Here is a 14,876-nt window from a genome sequence, read left to right as displayed (position 1 = left end):
TGGGGGTGGGATGTGTTTAGGAACACTGAGGGAGGGGGCTTGAAAGGTGCTACATTTTGCTATCTGCTTCAGTTTATTTTCCCCCTATTTGTAAATATTTTGCACTTCTAACTTCCTCCCATATTAAAGCAATGTGGATTTCTTGGGAGGGTTTGTAAAATATTGACCTGATGTTTCCGGTTTTCAAATTCATCCAAATATTCCATAGGGATGTGCATTTGTTTGTAAATGAAGGATTTTTTTTGTAACAAAAAAGTCTCTTTATGCTTTGTTCTAAATGGAATGAACCAATAGACTTGTCAAAAAATACCTACAAGTTTTTAGATATTTTCACTTTGTTTCCAGAAATCATTCAAAAATTTATGAAAGTGGCTTTTCCAGAGACCCCCCCCCCCCCCCCCGGGCCCCCACTGCTGCATTTGGGGCCTCTTGAAGCCCCTCCGACCCACCATCTCCACCAAGAAGCTGGGACTGGGGTCTACCCGGCTGGGATGAGCCAAGCCCAGGTAGGGCTTCCCTGGGCCCCTCCACCTTCTCTGCAAATGAGACAGGCTGGGAACCTCCCCAGTGCTCTCTTACCGCTTTAATGTGAGTTTTCCACTAAAAAAAGGGACAAGACCAAACCTCAATCACTCCTGCCATGCCATCATCTCTTTAAAAATAGTGCCAGCCAGCTCTGATATCAGCAAAAAGTATGATATCAAAATCGTTCCAGTCTCGGGGCCAGCTGGCACTATTTTTTCATATGGCTGAACATGAAAATGATGGTGATCAGACCTGAGATTGGTGTCATTTTGACATCATACTTGACACCAATCTTGAGGACAGCTGGTGCCATTTTTTTCAACTTTTTAGTTAATGACACCATATATTATTAGAGATGTGCAATCGTTTTTCACGATTTAGTCAATGCCAACGACATTGTCTAAATCGTCATTGTTGGGGAAGTTGGGAAAAAGAATCAAAATTCCACGAATTTTCGGGTTAAAGTCGGTTTTTTATTACTGCGCACTAACGGATGTTAGTGCGCATGGACTATCCGTTAGCGCGCAGTCGCTGGACGTAGTGCGCAGTACATGGCGCCTCACCATACTGCGCACTAACGGATTATTAGTGCGCACTCGGTACATGGCAGTGCGCGGTGATATATGTTAGTGCGCACTAACGTAAATTGATACTAAATTGACACTTTTTTTTAAATTGAAGGTTGAATATGTATTCCTATTGGGTGTCTTCTTGTTTTTTATTCATTACCAAGGTTACCAACAGCCAAGGTGCTGTTTTTTACAGATTGTTTTATATGGGGGATGGGGAATGGGAATGGGGGATAGAGCTATTAGCTTGAAGTTCTAATCCTACTGTAGTAGTGTGTCTGTGGATATTGTGATTAGGTCATCAATCATGTGACTAGAATTTGTTTGATATATTATGCATAATATTCATTTGCATCATTTTTGAATTGGCCACTTAAATTAATAGGTTTATTTTCCCTCCTACTTTTAGTCAATAGGTAGCTATAATAGCTATATAATAAGGGGTGCTCTGCTTATGTGTTGCTTTTGTTTTGTGGGTTTGAGGAGAAAACATCAGTCAATCAGTCATTATAGCTAGCTGCAGCTGTTGATTGATAGCTAATATTATACAGCCTTTATTGTTATTAATAAGGGGTAGCTGCTAGCTGGCTTAGCTGCTAGCTGATACTAGTATCAGCCTATGATACTAGCCAGCCAGCCAGCCAGCCAGTAGCCATTGCCACTAGCCACAGTAGCATATAGCTACTGCTAGCAGCCAAGTACCACTAGCCAAAATAGCCAATAGCCACAACCAGTGAGCTGAGCTGAGCTCTACTCTTTTTTTCTGTTTCTTGAGTGAGCTCTTCGTTCGCAGCATTCCTAGCCTAGGCATAGGCAGGCACCAGCACTCCAGTCCAGCAGCAGTGCTTGCTTATAAAGGACAAGGTAGGTGCTTTGACTGCTTTCTGAACATTGTAGCAGTAGAGTTTTAATAGATTTATAAATATATAAAATTATATAATATTATATTTATCAATATTATATAGATGTATGTGTAATCTACTAGATTTATCACTAATAGTGTTATAGCTAGCTAGCCATAGCCAGTGACACTAGGCTAATAGCTAGCTTGGCTATTAGCCTAGTGTCACTGGCTATGGCTAGCTATTAAAGCCAGTGAGTCACTACTATCAAATCAATTCTACTACTAAACCTATAATTGGCCAATAGTCTGTCCAATATCCTATATTATGTTTCTTGTGCTTGGCTTAAGGCTTCTGCTCCTGTGTGTGAGATTTGTGGGTAAGACTTGAAGTGGGAGGGAGAAGTTATTTTAGTCCAAAGAACAGAATAGGCCTGAAAAGGATATGAAAAAATAAGAATAGGACTTCTCTAACCTCAATGCTTGGCTTGCATGTAGTATTAACAGAAAAGCCTAGCCAGTCCTGCCAGGAGGCTAATGTAATGAGTGAACTGAAGTATTGCAGCCTAGTTTCAGTCTCAGTCTGCTGCAGTTTGATGCTCTGGCCAATGCATGGTATAAATTGCAATATAATATATTAGTAAGTATACTATATCAAATTATCAATTGTCAGTGTCACTCACTGACTAATAAAAAATAATCACTATATCCTTCTTTGTCCTGTGGTCTGGGGGTAGCCTTAGCAAGCAATAGCTAGCTAGCTAGCTAATGCTATTAGCTCAATAAAGTTTTAAATATGAATACCAAACTAATTTATTAACTTGTTTAATGTACTATATTTATTATATATTTCTTTGACCACAGGATCATAATGCCCCTACCAGTACCCTCTGGAAAAAAACGTGTTGCTAGTGATAGTGCTACTGGAAAGAGCTGTCTGCCAGTCCCTAGGAAAAAACTGCGATTTTTTGAGAAGAAAGAGGATGTAGAAGTGCAAGGAAACTTGTTGCAAGGGAAGGAACGAGCAAAATTTGAGGGAAAGGTGAAAAGATTAGATGAAAGAATGGTGATACAGAAAATATTTGATGATGATGAAGAATCAGATATTGAGGAGGAGGAGGAGGAGGAGGAGGAGGAGGAGGATGATCAGGAGTTTTTGGCTAGTAAACATTCAGAGGAGAAGGAGGAGGAGGAGAACAGAAGCAATGACAATGTTAGTCAGATTGCAAAACAAACAACTACTGCCAGTGCCAGCAGTATTGCTGGTACCCTGTCCCCTACACCATTTGAACATCCACGTGTGACTACTACTACTACTACTACTATTTCTACTACTAGTATGAAAATGACAAGTATCCAGCCTAGAGTAAGGAACAGTACAAGGACATCAAAGATTTGGAATCATTATCATGTTGTGGCTGACCAGAGATTTGGACAATGTATCCATTGTAAAAAGATGGTGAGCCGTGGAAGAATTATTGGACATCTTACTAACAGCAACATGAAATATCACCTTGAAAGAGAACATAGAGCACTGTTGCTTGCAGAAGAAGCTGGTCCCACCGTGCTTGCCCAGGCTTCAAGTAAAGCAACAGGGAAGCAGCCACAGAAGGAAAGTAGTAGTACTAAAGAAGATACAGATTGTGTGCATCTGCAGAAGCAGCAGTCTCCTCTTCCTCATCCCCAGCAGCAGCGGCAAGCTACCATGGAGCAGATGGGGTGGTGTTCTTCTGCAATGTCACAGAGCAGGAAGCAGGCAATGTCTAAAGTGGGTACACGACATATTGCTCTAATGATTGCTTTGGATGATCAGCCACTGCAGATTGTAGAAAATGAGGGATTTAAGCGGATGCTCCATTATTTCGCCCCTTACTACAAACTTCCTTCAAGAAGTACATTTAGCCGTCAGGTGCTTCCTTCCCTATACAGAAAATGTCGTGCTGAAATGCAGATTATGATGGCAAGGGCAAAGGGGAGGAGCATCCATCTCACCACTGATGTTTGGACTAGTATGAATGCAATGCATGCATATTTGTCTCTAACAGCACATTGGTGGCAGCTGGATGAGGCATTAATACCTGTAAGCACTAGCAGCATTGGCAGTGGCAGTGGCAGCAGCTCCAAAAAGGTTTCGCCAGGATACCATTGGGCTTTACTGCATGCTCAAGTGCTAGACAAGAGACATACTTCAGAAAATATCTTACACGCAATTCAGGGGATGATGGAAAAATGGAATGGGCTCCTTAGAAGCAGTGATATGGAATGCTTAAATGGATTTTTCATTACTGACAATGGTTCCAATATTATTAAGGCTCTGGCTGATGGCAGATTCAGCGGCATCCGATGCTTTGCACATACCCTGCATCTGATAGTGAGGGATGCTTTGGGGCTTAGTGGCAAGGAAGGTGGTACTACTACTAGTTGTAGCAGTCAACTCCTGAAGCGGTTGATTGAAAAGTGTCGCAAAATAGCTGGGCATTTCAATCGTAGTGTAAAAAGTGGGAAGCAACTCAGAAAGAGGCAAATAGCAGTTGGCGCACCTTTGCACAACCTTCTTCAGGATGTGCCTACCAGATGGAATTCCACCTATCTTATGTTGGAGAGGTTGTCTGAACAGCAGACACCTCTTCATGATTTGGCAATGGCAACTGAAATTGGATTGGAAAATCCTCTTGGATGTCAGGACTGGACAAACATTGCACACATGGTGCATGTCCTCAAGCCTTTCAAAGTATATACTGATGCATTGAGTTCAGCTAATGCCACTTTGGGTGGTGTCATCCCTGTAATAAACTATCTGGAGGAGGTATTACAGGAATTTCTGCATCATCCAGATTTCTCTAAGGAAGTGTTAATGCTTGTTAAATGCTTAAAAGAGCAAGTTGAAAAAAGATTGAAACCTCTCATGCAAAGGGATTGCTATATGTTAGCCACGATGTGTGACCCACGTGTGAAAGGCAGTATTGCTCTCAAGAACAATGCTCTTACACATTGGAAAAAAAAGTTGATTAAAATGGTTGAAAACATAATGTCTAACAGGGTCTGTTCCACTGGTAATGATGAAAAAGAATTAGTATTATCCTCTCAGTCTCCAACTCCATCCTGCTCAAGTACTAGTATGATCAGCTGCTCCCCTACCCCTTCCATAACACATCAAAATATGAGTCATTCCACATTTAATGAACTGCCTGCCATGTCACAAGCAATCGCATCAGCTGTTGGCAGAAGAGTTACTACTACTGAGTCCTACCTGCAGGAGAATGTTTCAGAACTGCATGTTAAGAGTTTTCTGTCTGAGCCAATTCAGAGCATGGACTCAGATCCCTTGAGATATTGGGCACAGAAAGCTTCAATGTGGCCTGATCTTGCAATACTAGCACAGCACTTTCTTTCCTGCCCGCCAACAAGTGTGCAAAGTGAAAGAGTATTTTCAATGACAGGGAACATAGTGAGTCCACACCGTGCACGTTTGTCTCCAGACTTAGTCGAGCAATTGGTTTTTATCAAAACGAACTTTCCACAGCTTGGGTATCCGAACTTTCCCTGTGACTGGGAGGAGTGAGCCTCTTGTCGAGGGCCGAGATCCAAGGTCAAGGGGTGGAAGAGAGGCTTGGCTCTATGCAGCTGTGCTCCCCGCATCGCTTGCTGGGGTGCCCGGCCACAAGAGGCAGCAGCGGCCACAACACTGCCGCTGCTGCCTCTTGTGGCCCACAGGAGAAGCCAGTCTGGGAGTCACAAGACATGAACACTCTGTCCTGCTGCGTCTCCAACACAGGCTTCTCACTCCCAGGCTCCTTTCCCCCAGTGTCCACCTCTGAGGCAGGCAAGTCCTCGCTGGGTTCTTCTGCCTCAGCGTCCATCTCCGACAGCATGATTGTGTGAATGAAGTATGAAAGAATTTCAGGCCAATACAATATTAAATTGCACTTACAGTGCACAGAGAGGTTGATACTCTAACTAAGTAGCTAGTGGCTGTACTAGTAGTAGCTAGCTACTAGCTAGTAGCTACTGGATATCCAAGTACTAGCTACTACTTGGATATCCAGTTTATATCCAACTAGTAGCTGCTACTACTACTAGCTACTAGTTGGATATAAACTGTTACTGTCTGTTATATCCACTACTGTAACAATATATTGATTAACCAAATATATACAGACACCCTTGAGTGTAATAAAAAGAGAAAACTGAGCACCCAGAAGTTGTACATTTCTGAAGGATTTTTTGTTCATGAGTCTGCTTTCTCCTAGTCCTTACTCCTACTTTAGTATCACAAGCATTACATTTTTTGCTTCAAATGGCTGTCTTGGTCATGGAGCAATTTTTGGCATTGACGTGTGAGTCATTGCAGTAGCTTGAGTGCTGCACACACTGCCCACAGTGCACAATATTGTATTGGCCAGGTTGAAAGATGTGTGAATGGTCAGTAGCCACGGTTGAAGCCTTGACGTTGGCGCTACTGCTCACAAGTATACAACTTGTGCTAATTCAGCCAGACTGAATGTTGTATGGAAGTGTATGACTAACTTAGTTACTACTACTAAAACAATGAAATGTGTTGGATTATAATAGACATACATCCGTACATGTCTGCTCTTTGTAATTTAGTAGTACCATACTATATTATTTTGGAATAATAATTATTAGTTAAATGACTAATAAAATAATATATAAAAAAGAACAAGCAAACATTTCCAATATAAACAAATTTATTAACATTTATATTTCACACCACCACCACCACAGTACATGCACACATTTAAAAAAAAAACAAAACAAAAAAAAAACCCAGGCCAGCAGCCCAGGTCAAGGCGAAATATGATGCCTTGACTTCATCATGTTGCAGCAGGGTCAGGCTCATGTGGAGAGGAGGGTGTCGCCACTGGAGAAACCTCCTCTGAAGCAGAGGGAACTGGCACCTCCTCCTCATGAGGCATCTCATGAGGAGGAGAAGCCATTTCCCTCTGCTCCTGAGGGGCCTCCTCCAGGGCTAACAACCTCCTCTCCACATTGCTGACACTGGCCTGCACCTCTCCGACCCTCTGCTGCAACATCATGAAGTCGGCATCATATTTCGCCTTGAACTGCCGTACTTCCTGCAGGATCTCCTCCAACTTTGAATATTGTGCACAGCAGCACTTACATGTTGGAGGAGATCCTGGAGGAAGTACGGCAGTGCTGGTGCTGGTGCTGGCACTGGCGCTGGTGGTGGTGCTGGTGGTGGTGCTGGTGGTGGTGCTGGTGGTGGTGCTGGTGGCAGTGGTGGGCCGCTGGCTCCTGGCAGCTTTTTCTGGTGGTCCTATAAAGAAATTAAAATAAATAATAATTCAACATGAGACACAGAACTATACATTATACATACATTACATAGTCAGATATGACAAATAAAAAAGCAAATACTACTGGATGCGTGTGAGCAAGTTTATAAAATAATCTACCCCTTATTTAGTTTATTGACCTTGAGGATTATAGAAAAATGAGGAGTCCATTGCAGGGGAGAAGGAGTGAGGGGGAGAGTGGAGGGATATCAATCTATCAACATAGATTAGAGAGAATACATAATTTGAAGGATTGGAAGGAGAAATAATAGTCAATCTCAGGTTACACAGAATATGATGGTAGGAGATACACTACAAACCTCTTCTTTTTTTTCACCTTCAATTCTTTAGTTTACTATCATAGCCACTCAGTGTCATTTAATATATACAAATAAATAAATACACACATCCCCCCATTCCCAATCCCCAGCCACTATAACTGACTGATATAAAAAAAAAAGATTTTGTTTTTCAGCCTCAGATAATATATACTACTGTACTGGCTGTGCCAAGATATATTATTTCCTACCTAGACCACTTGTTGTTGCTGCCTCCGTCCTCCTCTGGTGACAGCTCTGCCTCCCACTAGGCCCAGGAAGCCCCGCCTCGTCCCTACCTGGGTGTTGTTCTGTACAAGACAAATCAAAATTCAGAGAACAACAGTTAGAATTTTAAAAACAAGAATGAGATCAGACACAATGATTCATTCACTGTTATAGTAAAGAAACATTTTTAACACAAATTCCATTACAATTAATTGAATAGTTGTGTAATGTGTGTTGTTCTTGTGTAGTATTCTGAAAACAACTTACCAGGCACGGAACGGGGCAAGGTTTGGCGGACCTCCTCGAGCCACCTACCCTCGTGTAATCGCAGATGGCGACCTGAAAATTAGAGGAATATACAGGAAAAAGAATAACATTGATTAATTTTTACAACATGCCCATGTTTTGCCTTGACCTACTAGATTATTTTTTATGCAACATACAAAAGTTAGTTATACATAAATACTATTTTATTTATATTTCAATGTGGCTTTCAAAAAAATCCCAAATACCACCATTTCAAAAAGATAAATATAAATATCAATAATATACCACAGATAATTTTATTTCCTTTGTAGTCTAGTTATTAAGTATTAATACTAGTATGGTATAGGGTAAGGGTGGTACACTAGTAGCTAGCTAGCTAGTAGCTAGCTACTAGTATTTCTGTTTTTTTAAAATATATTTACTTAACATTATAACTTTTATTACTTATAGTAGTTAATTATTACATTATAATTATATAACTCACTGTATGCTACTAGTAGCTGCTACTGTAGCTAGTATTACTATCATACTCTATTTAATTTTCAATGACAAAATAATATACATAATTATAATTGAATAATATGATCAACATTATTATTTCTCACCTTTCTTTTTGAGGTCTTCCACCTCACGAGGGTAGGAGGCCCGCCGGCAAAACTCCTCCTGGAGAGAGGCCCAGGCAGCAGTCTCCCTTTGCAGGTTAGGCCTGCTGCCTGAGGGGGTGTACAGGTTCCTCTCATCCAGGAGCATGAGCCGGGCCAGGAGGTCCACGTCGCCCTGGGTAAAGTGGGGCTTCCTGGACCTTGCTGCCACCTTGGAGGAGGACGGTGGGGAGGAGTCAGACTCCCTCCCCCTGTCCTCACCGGACTCCCTTTCACGTTCCATCCTACCATGAGAAAATAAAAAAGAAGATGAAAAAAAGTATGTGCTATAGGACAGCTGTTTGTTCAGAAGCTCACACACTAATGCAGGGAGGGGCTAGGCAGCTCCCCCCTGTCTGTGAAGCCAGCCCTCAGCCCTCACCCTCACAGTGACAGTACACTATTCAGTTCAGTGGCAGGGACATGGGGGGAGGGGAGGAGTGAGGGTCAGGCAGCTGAGCTCCCCCCCCCTGTCTGTGAAGCCAGCCAGCCTCTCACTACGTAATGCAGGCAGGGAGGGAGCTGTCTCGGCCCTCACCCTCACAGTGACAGTACACTATTCAGTTCAGTGGCAGGGACATGGGGGGAGGGGAGGAGTGAGGGTCAGGCAGCTGAGCTCCCCCCCCCCCTGCCTGTGAAGCCAGCCAGCCTCTCACTACGTAATGCAGGCAGGGAGGGAGCTGTCTCGGCCCTCACCCTCACAGTGACAGACACTAGTACGCTATTCAGTTCAGTGGCAGGGACATGGGGGGAGGGGAGGAGTGAGGGTCAGGCAGCTGAGCTCCCCCCCCCCCTGTCTGTGAAGCCAGCCAGCCTCTCACTACGTAATGCAGGCAGGGAGGGAGCTGTCTCGGCCCTCACCCTCACAGTGACAGTACACTATTCAGTTCAGTGGCAGGGACATGGGGGGAGGGGAGGAGTGAGGGTCAGGCAGCTGAGCTCCCCCCCCCCCCTGTCTGTGAAGCCAGCCAGCCTCTCACTACGTAATGCAGGCAGGGAGGGAGCTGTCTCGGCCCTCACCCTCACAGTGACAGACAGTACGCTATTCAGTTCAGTGGCAGGGACATGGGGGGAGGGGAGGAGTGAGGGTCAGGCAGCTGAGCTCCCCCCCCCCCCCCTGTCTGTGAAGCCAGCCAGCCTCTCACTACGTAATGCAGGCAGGGAGGGAGCTGTCTCGGCCCTCACCCTCACAGTGACAGACAGTACGCTATTCAGTTCAGTGGCAGGGACATGGGGGGAGGGGAGGAGTGAGGGTCAGGCAGCTGAGCTCCCCCCCCCCCTGTCTGTGAAGCCAGCCAGCCTCTCACTACGTAATGCAGGCAGGGAGGGAGCTGTCTCGGCCCTCACCCTCACAGTGACAGTACACTATTCAGTTCAGTGGCAGGGACATGGGGGGAGGGGAGGAGTGAGGGTCAGGCAGCTGAGCTCCCCCCCCCCTGTCTGTGAAGCCAGCCAGCCTCTCACTACGTAATGCAGGCAGGGAGGGAGCTGTCTCGGCCCTCACCCTCACAGTGACAGTACACTATTCAGTTCAGTGGCAGGGACATGGGGGGAGGGGAGGAGTGAGGGTCAGGCAGCTGAGCTCCCCCCCCCCCCCTGTCTGTGAAGCCAGCCAGCCTCTCACTACGTAATGCAGGCAGGGAGGGAGCTGTCTCGGCCCTCACCCTCACAGTGACAGACAGTACGCTATTCAGTTCAGTGGCAGGGACATGGGGGGAGGGGAGGAGTGAGGGTCAGGCAGCTGAGCTCCCCCCCCCCTGTCTGTGAAGCCAGCCAGCCTCTCACTACGTAATGCAGGCAGGGAGGGAGCTGTCTCGGCCCTCACCCTCACAGTGACAGTACACTATTCAGTTCAGTGGCAGGGACATGGGGGGAGGGGAGGAGTGAGGGTCAGGCAGCTGAGCTCCCCCCCCCTGTCTGTGAAGCCAGCCAGCCTCTCACTACGTAATGCAGGCAGGGAGGGAGCTGTCTCGGCCCTCACCCTCACAGTGACAGTACACTATTCAGTTCAGTGGCAGGGACATGGGGGGAGGGGAGGAGTGAGGGTCAGGCAGCTGAGCTCCCCCCCCCCTGTCTGTGAAGCCAGCCAGCCTCTCACTACGTAATGCAGGCAGGGAGGGAGCTGTCTCGGCCCTCACCCTCACAGTGACAGTACACTATTCAGTTCAGTGGCAGGGACATGGGGGGAGGGGAGGAGTGAGGGTCAGGCAGCTGAGCTCCCCCCCCCTGTCTGTGAAGCCAGCCAGCCTCTCACTACGTAATGCAGGCAGGGAGGGAGCTGTCTGTGTGACACTGACAATCTCTGTTAAACTTTTTTTTCACTAAATTAGCATAAAATTAAATGAAGTACTTTTGTGTGTTAAACTTTTAATTTCCCCTAATGTAAGTAACTTCATTTAATATTATTTTTATATTATTTTATGCTATTTCACCGAAAAAAAAGTGCATTAACTATTTAACTTAACCTACTAAGTAACTAATAGTAAAGTAATACTGTATAAACTAAAACAAAATCTTATATATTTATTATATTATACACTTACAGTGGTAAAGTTGTTGATGATAGCTCAAAGAAACACTATCAGGCTGAGGCTCAGCTTGCTTCTCAGTCAGAACAAACGGCACTGCTGCTGCTCTGCCTGACTCAGACAACACGTAGTAAGAAAATAATTATTAGTGCGTGCAGCAAAATGGCCTCTGGGGACCTCACAGAGCATGCTCAAGGGAGCGCGCACTAATCCGCGTTTGTGCGCACTAACCAGCGGTAGTGCGCACTATCCAGCGGTAGTGCGCACTAACTACGGATGAGTTAAAATACTGATTCTACATTCCCATTGGCTGTTTTCCAGGTGGTGCGAACCAGTGGGAGCCCAGAACCGTACATTTAGCTAACGAACTCCTTAAAAATTGATACGTTTTACTTAAAAGTTGCAATTTTTGGTAGTGCGCACTAGCATTAGTTAGTGCGCACTAATGGGAACTTTGGGCGCACTAACCCCGTTAGTGCGCACTAACTCTGTTCGTAAAAAAAACCAAATCACACGCGAAAAACTAAACTTTTAAACGAATCGGTCGACCGAAGCCCGATCCGATTCCTAAACACGAAGCACATCTCTATATATTATGCACGAAAAACAGAAAACAAGTACATAGAAAGGAATACAAGAAAATATTAATGTACACAAAGGTGTCATACAGCAATAATTATCCCCTTATAAAGCACAAATACAAAAAGAAGAGAAACAAACTTATATAAACATACTGAGCCATTTCCAATAATTCTCTCATATCATATCATAAAGTGGTATATTATTTTTATATAAGTAGCAATCTCAGCTACCACCTCTTTCCAATGATTAAGTAGAGGTACTCCCTTCCAATAATAAATAGTAAGTCTAACAGCATGTAACAGATGTTATAATAATTTGTTTGTTTTTTATTTAAGTTCAAAGAATGCCATTTTCCCAACAAACATACTGGAGCAGACACATCAAGGGCCATTCTTAGAATTTGTTTAAATATTCTATCAACCTTTCCCCAAAATGTCTGTGCCACTGCATGTTCCCACCACATATGAATATAGGAACCCTGCATCCCACAATCTCTCCAACTTAATGGACTAACGTTACTAAATTTAGAGAAAAATAAAGGGTTCTGATAAGTCCTATGCTAAAATGTATACATTAATTATCTTTATTACAAATGGAAATTTTTGTAAAAGACCATCATAAATCTCGTCAATCATCCTCATCCAACTGTACATCTTGATAATCATTCCACTTTTGTATCAAAGACTCAGAAGTGTCTGTATTTTGTGTTTCTTCTTGGAGAAAACAATAACATTTTGAGATTAATTTGAGAATCAATTATTTATGTGTGAATAGTGTTTTCAACCCAGTACGACCCCTTAAAACATATCCCCACACATATCTTATTTATTTATTTATTTATTTAACACTTTTCTATACAGACCCTCATAGTAATAACCATATCGGATCGGTTTACATCAAACAAGGGTAAAAAACTGAAGCGACAACTAAAGTAAATAAACAATTGAAGTGGAAGAGGCAAAGTTACATTCAACAAGGAATAAGAACTTGGAAGCTTAATCAGCTGGAAAGAGAGGTTAAAGCAGGCAGTAATTATAAATATAATACAATAGAGAAGACAGTTTAAAGCAGTGGTTCTCAACCTTTTTTCTGTCGGGACACACCTGACAGATGGTTCTCACATGTGTGACACACTGACCCATGATCGTCACAGGGCTAGATGTAAATGTACAGTTTGCATCCACGGGAACCCCCCTGATCCACAATAATGGATGTAAAGCAGAATTATGACATTCCCCATTCAACTCACTCTACAAAAAAGATATTCTGGTTCTGGTGTCATCTCAGTAACAGCAACTCAAACTCCTTCTACTTTCAGGCTCAATAGCCCTACTTATGAAAAGACAGCAGTTTACCACCAATGCATGTCCTCTTGAGAAAACGCAACAAATAAGACTGATAAAACACTTACATGCTAGTAAAATATCTCTGTAACAGACACAGAACCGACCTAACATACTCCCAGGATCTGTAGTAATGCACATAAACTAATCCACACACAGTTACACCTGTATTATGGAATACACTCAAACAGGAGCAACCCTATCTATGAAAAGGCAACACTACAAATATTAAATCAGGCCCTAAAAACCAATACACCTCTTATTAGGAAAACAGAACTAGCAAGCAGCTATAGATCCCCACACAGAAATAATTGTAAAACTATACTAATAAGCAGAATAAATGTTTCACAACAACTATGAACAGAATAACATCCAACAATTAAAAACTCATAAAAACTATTAAAAATTCTCCAAACACCAATAAAATATTTCAAAAAAAGCAGACACATCACATAATATTAAGTAATTAAAATAGCAGTCAATCAAGAAAAATAAACTTAAAAAGCCACCTTTACTTACCCCCTCCAGCAGCTCTCCTACTCCTCTTCCATGCAGGCTGTAGCACACACCAGAAGAGCAGTAGTGGCTAAGCTCTATACTCATGGTCCTCTTCCTTAGGGCCCATGTCTCTCTCTCACACACACACACACACACACACACCAGTCATGCCCCCATGACCAGTTTCTGTCTCTCACACACCAATCATCTCCCAGTCTTTGACAAACACACCAGTCACCTTCCTGAACAGTTTCTCTCATGCCATACACACACACACAGGCTTCCCACTCCCGTGTTCCACTTACATATATGGGCTTCTCACTCTCATAATCACTTTCTCTTTCTCACATACACTCACCAGTCTCTCACTCCCATGCTTGTTCTCTCCACATGCACAGGCTTCTCATTCCCATAATCACTTTCTTTCTCTCCCACATACACACATACCAGTCACCTGATCTCTCTCATGCATACACACACACAGGCTTCCCACTCCCATGCTCTCTCTCACATAATCAGGCTTCTCACTCCCATGCTTTCTTTCACATACACCCCCACAACACCAGGCTTCTTACTCCCATGCTTTCTCACATACCCAGATTTCTCACTTCCATGCTTTTTCTCTCTCTCTCTCTTACACACACATCCCTGACTGTCTCACACTCTCACATACACATCAGTCATCTCCTTGAGCAGTCACTTTCATTGTCTCTCACATATACACATACATCAGCTCTCTGACCAGTTTCTCTCAATCACACACATACTCTCGATCAAATACATTCTCTCACTTACACACAGGCTGGCTGGCTGCTTCTCTCTCTTTCTGTCACTCACTTCCTCTCTCCCCCCCCCCCAGCACAAACGGTAGCTGCTCCTCCAGCCCCCGCAGGCCAAGAAGGAAGAATTCCATCGATCGCGGGAGGCTCATGCTGCTCTCTCCTTTCCCTTCCGCTTTCTCCCCCAGAGCAGGAAGATCAGCTGCCTCTCCTGCTGCCACCGGACTCCTGCTATCTTCGGGTGTTGGGCCGTATGGTCCGCCGAACTTCCTGTCGGGGGGGGGGGGGGGTAGCGGAAGCGCAGCGCACAATGTCCGCTTCCTCCCTCCCCCCCCCCAAGCAGGAAGATCGGCGGACCATACGGCCCGACGCCCGAAGATAGCAGGAGGCCGGTGGCAGCAGGAGAGGCAGCTGATCCTCCTGCATTGGGGAGAGGAAGC

The sequence above is a fragment of the Rhinatrema bivittatum genome, chromosome 5 (assembly GCF_901001135.1).
Source record: "Rhinatrema bivittatum chromosome 5, aRhiBiv1.1, whole genome shotgun sequence".
Taxonomy (NCBI): Eukaryota; Metazoa; Chordata; class Amphibia; order Gymnophiona; family Rhinatrematidae; genus Rhinatrema; species Rhinatrema bivittatum.
The sequence above is the reverse complement of the archived record's forward strand: the minus strand, read 5'-3'. Positions refer to the sequence as shown.